This window comes from Dicentrarchus labrax, unplaced genomic scaffold (genome assembly GCF_905237075.1).
Source record: "Dicentrarchus labrax unplaced genomic scaffold, dlabrax2021, whole genome shotgun sequence".
Lineage (NCBI taxonomy): Eukaryota > Metazoa > Chordata > Actinopteri > Moronidae > Dicentrarchus > Dicentrarchus labrax.
Genome location: NW_026136724.1, coordinates 18,490,682 through 18,498,585, shown reverse-complemented (window position 1 = coordinate 18,498,585; position 7,904 = coordinate 18,490,682).

Here is a 7,904-nt window from a genome sequence, read left to right as displayed (position 1 = left end):
GGAAGTTCCCAACAACAACACACGAAAACACCTTATGCAAATGTGAGCCTGGCACTTGGAGTTCATTATACTGAGATAAAAAACAGTCAGTCAACTGAACATTCCCCTGTGTTGGTCTTTGCTTCTGCAAAATCTGGACAAATCTGGAGATGCTCACACTTCTCCAGACAGTTAATTTATTATCAGTGACGCTTAAGCCTCTCTATGAAATCCATCGGCCACAGACGATACGCGAGCGGAGCGATATCGACTCTCCAATCATAACTGAGGGATCCACATGAATTAAGTCTCTAATGAGATATGAGGTAGATAGTCAGAGGGGAGGAGATAGACTTTTGTCACTTCCCTCATCATTTCTTCCACTTCCTGGGGTGCTACAGATAACCAGCCCAGATCCCAGTGTGCTTGCCAGCGATTGGCCGCAGCAGGCTTATTTACCTAATAAGGCTTGTCTGATTGGCCCACGGGAGACAATGGCATGTGTAAACAGCCCTGGGGCTCTGGACAGCCGACCGACACAGCAGTCCCTTTGTTAGTTAGGTAGCTACTCTAACTGTTGGCAGTCAACACATGCATGATCACACACGCACTCACTGGTTGCAGTTAGAGTTGGAATTGCATGGGGTTTTAAGGCCAACTGTGAAACTGGAATTTTTGGGTTAAAGCTGCCAATAACCTGTTCCAAACTTCAGCATCATTAAAGGTGAGCAGTATCAAGAGTGTATTCACTCCTGCACATTAGGAAGTTTTCCATAAAGTGGTGGTAGTGTACAGGGCACATCACTGATCCAAAAGGTTGAGTTCAAACTGACACTAGCACTGCATCAAGGAGTCCCGATGCAGAGGCTCCTGAAATGCAGGGTTGTCTGTCAAAGAAGATAAACTTGGCTCAATTTTTGCCTCAACACGATGCAACATCAGCCGTCGACGTTAGTTAGCCAGCCAAACACATGCAAGCACACATTCCAAATCGATAACTTAACGGGATTGGTATTAGTCTAGCGTTTATCTCGTAATTGAAGTGAAGGACAAAAATGTCCCTGTGATGATTTTTGAGAGTTCTGTAGTAAAATCTGATGAATCTTTAAACCAATAAATCTGTTATTTAAACTGGACTTCCTGGATTGTATTTCATAGTTTCGTAGTACCTGTAGAAACACGACCACACAACCCACACCAGTGCAAAAAAAACTTGCGCAAACTTGTCTAGCTTATTGGTAATTTGGAAGTTTCGGTCAACATTACATCAATCCAAGGTCCAGTAAACGGCTGGTGTATTAATTTATCAGGTTTTTCACTGACACAGACAATCTTTAGCTGCGATAGTGGCATGGCACTGTCTGGTTATTGGTTGGATACTGGAGGGATTGCCTTGAAATTTGGTACAGATAGTCATGGTCCCCAGAGGAAGATTCACTCTGACTTTGGTGATCCCCTGACTTTTCGTGTAGCGCCACAATCAAGTCTAAATTTTAATATCCAGTATTTTCACGACCAAATACCTGTAAAACTAATTCCATTCCCATCAGCCTCTACTGCAAGACTACTGTTTAGTCCTAATTAGTCAATGTTAGCGTCTTATAAGCTAAACGAAGATGGTGAAAATGGTGAAGATGGTAAACATTATACCCGCTTAACATCAGCACGTTAGCTATGTCGTTGCGAGCATGTTGGCATGCTGATGTTAGCATGTGGCTCAAAGCACCGCTGTGACAGCCTCAAAGAGCCGTTAGCATGGCTGTACACGCTTGTTTAATTTTTATTCAAGTTGTGCTTCCCTCAGATGCACCTGTCTCACATTCAGATGTGCAGAGATTTTAAAAATCTTTTAGGAAACCCAGCCTGAATCCCAGCAAAGCTCAAATCTGACTGCACATCACATCTCCAAAAGTTATTGCTTATTTCTGTGTGTGATAAGAGAGTTTTCTGCAGCCTGCGGACCCATTTCTCATCCAAAAATACAAGAATTTCTTAAATTTTGTTTGATGTGTTGAACATAATTTGTTGATCATGTGGTTCCCACTGTGGTGCCTGTGATGTGTTGACAACTTGATAAGCGAAACTTAAGAAGCCGGATAGAAAACACGTCATTCGCTCCAGGAAACTATTGAATCTAACTCAGATAAAAAGAATAATTTCAAGAGATCTGGTGTGCAGCGAGATGTGACATTTTGAATCTTTAAATGTGACTTTTCATGCCAAGAAACTCTACATGGCAGATGCGTCTTGCAGTTTTTGGTATGGGTGCTTTAGTCAAAATCCTATTGTAATATAGTGAAAAAATAACATTTATTTTTGTGCGTGTAATCGCAAAAGAAATAAAAGGAAAAAACTCTACAATTAGAATAGATTAATAGTAAACTCATCCCAAAACAAGTATGCATATATATAAAGCTGCAACATCTGTCCTAAGATATCAACTTCTACCCAGTTTTCTAAAAGGTGATTAACGCATGACTTGGCCCAGATATAAATGGAGTGGTATTCAGTACACACTCTTCAAACACACCTTTGCAGATGGTGCCAAGATCATGTCATCAAACAGCTTAGCTAATGCATGTCCCTTGGCACTGCAGCCAAATGAACAGAATACAAGCACCTGTCTGCTCTACTTTTCTGTGGATTTGTGATGCGGCTAAGAGATGCCAGTCATCTATCAGTCGGTTGCTGCGTGGCTCAGGTGATTTGACTGAGTGTTCATTTGCTGTGAAGTGCAGTGAAAGCTTCATACCAGGTTGGGTAAACCCCAGTGACAGTTTGTGGATGCAGGCCCATGCAAATTTGCTGCTTCCACAGAGGTTTTGACAGGTGAGGTTCAGTTTGGCCCCGGGGGCTGGGAGAGAGGGCTGTCCGTTACACAGGGCCAGCCAGGGGATGAGGCTGCAAAACGTTCTGAGAACCATGTGGTACAGCAGAATACATGGAAATACACTCACACGGAGGTGCTGTAGAGAAGCAGTCTGATGACAAAACACTCATTTTATTGTATTTGTGCTGTTTTATCGTAAAAATTACAACAGTTTTTCATTTACAGTTTTTCGTAACTCAGAATGTGAAGAGAAAATCCTTAAGTTAAAGTACCAAACACAAAATAGACTTATTCTATGATGATGAAATGATAAGCTAATTTTGTATTTGTACACTTTTAGGTAATACTTTGACAAGTGATTTTGTTTCCTTTTATCTCTTAATAGGAAGTAACTGATATAAAATTATTTCTTGAAAGGTTTCCTGAAGCAAGTGTCGAATATCATGAGTATGAGGCTACCACCAGGAGAAAGTTAGCTTAGCATAAAGACTGGAAACGGTGGGAAACCGCTTTCCTGGCCATGTTTGAAACTAACAAAGTCTGCCTATCAATTCTAAAGCATACTAATTAACACATTACATCTCTAATTAGTGGACTTTTAGAGCTTTAGATGCTGCTAGCTAGTCATTTCCCCTTGTCTTTAGTCTTTAAGTCAAGCTAAGCTAACTGTTGGCTGTAGCTTGATATCATGAACGTGAATAGGTGTATTTCTCTAAGATTTTGAAATGTTCCTTTAATATTAGTTACTAAAGTAATGATGCTTTTCGCACTTTCGAGGGAATTATTTTAAAAAACGAAAATTAAGCAAAATTATATTTCGACTGAAGCATTGCACTAAAGCTGAATGTTATTTCTTACACAATAGAAACTTTTGTAGGTTCTCCATTAGTTTTGAATCAGAATAATGTTTTTTTGGCTATTCATTTAACTTTGCTGACTAAAGAATGTAGCTTGAACTCTTCTTTGTGTTGCACAGGAGAGATTATGCCACAAAGATCTTCTTTTGCAGATAAACTTTTACTTCTTCTTTTGCCTACTTTCACTCAAGTAGATTTTAGCACAGATAATTTCACTCCGGCTTAAGTAAACTCTAAGAAAATAACTGTGTTATTGCATGAGTATGCTAATTTGGTACTCCTTCCCGCACTGGCAACAACATATTTCACTCGTGCAACCTTCCGTTCTTCCCTAAATGTTCCCTTTTCCACTTCAGTTTAGCCCAAATTCTTCATGCCATGTCTCAGCTTTTCCCTGAAACACGTCACCTCACGCTCTTCCAGGCCCCCTCGGGTCGTCATTCATTCCCTCTGACACTTTCTGTCATAGACTGAGGTTTGTACCTCGAAGCTGCTCCCTAAGTGAACCTGTGAACTTTAGGCCACCTCCAGTACTCTGTAAAACCAATTTATGAATCTAAGAAGAATCAAAAATATTGTTTTCACAACCTCGTTGCATAAATTAGGCAGAGATCAGTTAATTCAAACCCAGAAGAGGAGGTTTAGATGCGGTTTGTTTATGTGCATATATTCACATAAACACTGTTGACGAATCTCTCGGCAGCTCCCAAGCCTGTTGCAAGTCTGTGAGAGAGAGTGTGTGTGTGTGTGTGTGTGTGTGTGTGTGTGTGTGTGTGTGTGTGTGTGTGTGTGTGTGGGATGAGGGTTTAGGCACGTTGTCTGCTAGGCCGTCCAAGAAGCCCCAGGGCACCTCAGTAAAAGAGATAATTATCTTTTATCTGCTATGTTGTGACGGGAGATTATGGTTCAAATTTACGATTGTTAAGGAGACAATGCAACGCGAGGCTGCTCTTTTCAAAGTGGTGAGGGGGTCTCGAACAAGTGAGAGAACTCCCACAATGCAGCGGCGGCTCATCCCTCATGTTTCAGGCTTCAGGTCTTTCAAAACAAAGGGAAAGGATAAGAGCAACAACAGGCCATTTACTTTCAAAAAGGACTATAGTAATCCTATAATAATTTATAGGAGGATACTATATAAACATTGTATTATATCTTGCATGTGATGTCATGTTAGATCAGAAGAGATGAAAGATACCAATGATTCCAATAAGGTAACTGTTGGAGCATAAAAATACCCTTAAAATAAGCCTTAGATTAATATAATATCTCTTTAGTGTCCTTGCACAGACTTCAAGGTTGTGTGTTACACTCAAAAGTGAATTTATAGCATCTTTATAACAGTTCAGAGTAGTTTTTATATTCTAATATGTCTTAATAACATTGTATGATATAATGAAAACGGTAACCTCTATGGTACAATTAACACATTATAGAGAAAATATTTCACGTATATTCAATTTGATTCTCTAGCTATTAAATGCTTAAAGGTCCGGTGTATAACTTTCATGTCTGTATGTTAAATATGAAGCTGCAGCCCGTTAGCCTATCTTAGCTTAGCATAAAGACTGCAAAGAGGGGCTCACAAATCAACATTTTGTACATTGTTTGTTTAATCAATACAAAATCCAGAGTGTAAAAACAACAAGTTGCCATTTTTAGAGAGGTTATGTGTCAGACTATTTTTTGGGCGGGTGCAGTGACTTAGTTATTATCACATGTTAATTAGTGAGCTTCAGAGGTGCTGATTGGAAGGCTTTTTACCTTTGGACATGGCTTGTTGTTTCCCCTGTTTCCTTTCCTTGTGCTAAGCTAAACTAACTGGCTCCTAGCTGTAGCTTCATATTTTCCCGTGCAAACATACGAGTGGTTCCAGTATTCTCATCTTACTGATGGTGAGTACGCGAATCAGAATTTTTGCCAAGTCAACTATTCCTTTAACAATATATAAATATAGTAAAAAGTGAACACTGGCAACTTTGGAAGCTCCACTATAAAATTCAAATAGTGTTTGAACAGTGTTTGGCAGCTCCGAAGAATTTGTAATGAATGATGCACTGGCAAGTTGGTGAAGTTTGAGGGATTAAAAATTGAATCATTTTGTGCTTTTTCCATTCTCTAACATTCAACTAAGAACAGAAAAAAGTAGACACCAAAAAAATGGATTAACAAAATTTCAAAAGTAACTTCCATGTGTTTATTTGCACACATCACAACTCAAGTGAATTTGGGCTTTCCGAGAACTTCTACCAATGAAGTCGTGAATATAGCATGTAAGCCTATCAAATGGACTCTTCTCGGAAAGCGACAAACACGACTTCAGGCGGAAGCTGATTAACACTTTGACTAAATGCTTACACCAAAGCAACAGTCCATGATAAACAACATACTGTACAGAGTGTGATAGATGTTTTTCAGATCAAGCTTGTTCTTGTCAGCTCATTCATGTCTTTATTAAATCGAACTACAATTGAAGAGCAACAGTGTTATTACATATTCCAAGCACACAGTTGGTACATACTATATACTGTATCAGGCAATGACTGAAATAGACATATTTTAACTGTTATGAGTTTGTGTGTGGGACAGGAGAGGAATCATCAACCCACAACACACAGCTGGCTCCCCCACATGTGACCACACCACACAGGTTGGTCTCGGCCTTCAAACCAATATTACTAATGCACGTCTCTGTATTTGTGTGCGAAAAGAAACAGTGACACACCCAAAACCAAGAGATGAAATGATGTTTGACAGAAACCAATCATAATGCAAAGAGAGATGTTGACACATCCTGTACAAACAAGTTTCTACTTCCTGTGGTGTGATGTTGATCATTTTTTTGGCACTGTGGGGAATTAGTGTGAAGCGATTATTTTTTTTCTCTCTTTACTTTGAAAATACTGAATTCACATGCATGCCCTGTTACCAAAAATGTCTGTCATTTCTTCTGTTTGTCCCCATTAGTATTTTATGAAAGTGATAATATTGCAGGATCTCAAACAGTTCATGATTTTATGACATGAATGAACATGAATTTTGAAGATTTTGATGAAAAGGGTGTATTTTTAGCATTCAAAGTCAGCACATTCCTCCAAGACGGTGACCCCACATCTGACCTGACCTCTGCTGATGGTGACAGCGGCGCTGCCTGGATGAAGATGGACTATTCCTTAGAGCCGATTACACCCACAAATCTGTCATCATCCTCACCTGAAAGATGAGAGGCAGACGCAGGAAGAGAGACAGACAGACAGACAGCGACAGAGGGAGAAAAAGAGGGAAATAAGTGGTTTGTGACGATGATGATGACGACGATGATGGAGGAAAGGGGAGAAGAGATCACAGAGAGTTTGACGATCGGCATTCATCCTCACCTGAGCCAGTCGCTGCACATCCAGTCACCCTTGGCAGACATCCACAGCCAAACACCAGAGGAAAAAAGGTCAGCCAGAGGCCATGAGGTCCCACCACGGGGCAAAGCTCTCCTCAATCCCTCTATACACACACACACACACACACACACACACACACACACACACACACACAATTCCCATTCTCATTCCACATGCCCCCTTGACCTCACTATTAAAACACGGGAGCAAATCTCCCGATTGGTCACAGCAGCTTAGAAACAAATGACGCCAAATACCTGACTTCTGTATGGCCTTTTCTGCAGGGAGGCATGAGAGGGCTGCAGCCGCCGGATTTGGAATTCCACTTGTGCAAATATAGTCCGATATTGGAAACGTGGTTCCCAACGAGTCCACATGATTTTGGGGGGGAAGGGAAATCTGTTTGGGTTGTGTGGAGTTTACAGGCCCCGGGCGACCTTTCAGCAAGTGATGTCGCGTAAGAGAGGATCGACTCAACGGGACTGAGGATGTAGCTGACAGAAGTTAGCTGTGAAAAAATAACTGACAATATAGTGGATATTTTCCTAATTTAATGTTCATTTCAGGGGAAATTAAGATGGATGTTTTCAATCCCAAGAATCTGCAGCATTAGGATACAATGCTGGTTGTCTTTGTTGAGGTTGTTCGTGGGCAAAGACTATTAAGTCCATATTCACACTACAATCACTAGCGCTCAATCCTGATTTGTTGTGGATCACTACAGCGAATACTTTCAGTTCAATCTGTCAGGACCACCATGGAAATAATGGTAAATAATATCCTGTGTCATGCTTCAGTCTAACGCATCACATCTTGCTTATTCTACACGCTTTGTATACTTTTTCT